This window comes from Moschus berezovskii, chromosome 8, assembly GCF_049115385.1.
Source record: "Moschus berezovskii isolate FMDL1 chromosome 8, NW_MosBer_1.0, whole genome shotgun sequence".
Classification (NCBI taxonomy): domain Eukaryota; kingdom Metazoa; phylum Chordata; class Mammalia; order Artiodactyla; family Moschidae; genus Moschus; species Moschus berezovskii.
In genome coordinates this window covers 105,372,562-105,373,596 of record NC_142467.1, presented here as the reverse complement: position 1 = coordinate 105,373,596, position 1,035 = coordinate 105,372,562, and positions in this window count along the sequence as shown.

Genomic DNA, 1,035 nt, shown 5'->3' with positions numbered 1-1,035 from the left:
CCTTCCAGGGAAATACCATTTGCAGGCCAAGGGTGCTCAAGTCACCCTGGGGTTGGACCCAGGAAAACCATCGCGGGACATTGTAGCGGGGAGAGCCAAGGGCTTCTCATCTGACAGCCCCTGGCAGACCCAGAATACAGGGGCTGATGGGGGATCAGAAAAAGGCTGGAATCCCCATAATCAGGAGATGCTTTGGTTAAGAGCTGGGTTTCTGGAACCAGGTAGCTGCTTTGTTGGGCTAGGGGCAGGGCTTCACCCCTCTGAGCCTCAGTTTCTCCTCTGAAACTGCCCGTCCCGCCAAGGGTCGGCATTAGCGGAAGGAGGTGCTATACATGGGCTGGTGCGGTGTTGACCAGTCCCTGGAGAGTTCACCATACCCCAGGGCATCTCAACTGAGCCTTGAGACCCCTCCCCCGAGGGGCCTGGACATCTAGTTATCTGTTTGAGAAGTGAGAATTGCAGAGAGGACACCAGCTCATTCTGTAAGGTTTAAACAGGACCAAAGTCAGTCCACCCTGCTGAGAACTTGGGGCTGGGGGACAAGCACACACAGGATGCTCTGGGTAGGAGACTTAGGATAATCCATCGATTGATGGGTGGATCGATGGATGATACTTTCAAGAAAACAAGGTCACAGATCGGGTCGTCTTGTTCGTGCAAGAGGGAGTGTTTCCCTGCTCAGGCGGAGCTGAACAGAAAAGCACAGCACCCCATGAAAAGGGGAGTTAGAGGCAGCGAGAAAGAGAGATGGCGAGGGGGCTGCAGAGAGAGGCGGGGAGGGAGGGAAGGTGAGAGGGGGGCCCTGAGCCGGTTGATGGGATTCAGCCTCTGGGCTACTTTGAATTGAAGCCCCTGATGGGAGTCAAGCCTTCACCTGACAGATGCAGAAAGAAACTGAGACCTGGAGGGGGCACCCTCAATTCATCATCACCCGCACCCATGACGCAGCTCTGCTGGAGCCCCCAGCCTCACGGATGCCCTCTGTCCCCGCTCCTGCGTCCCCCTGGCCCACAGGTCCAGTTAAAAATAGCTGGT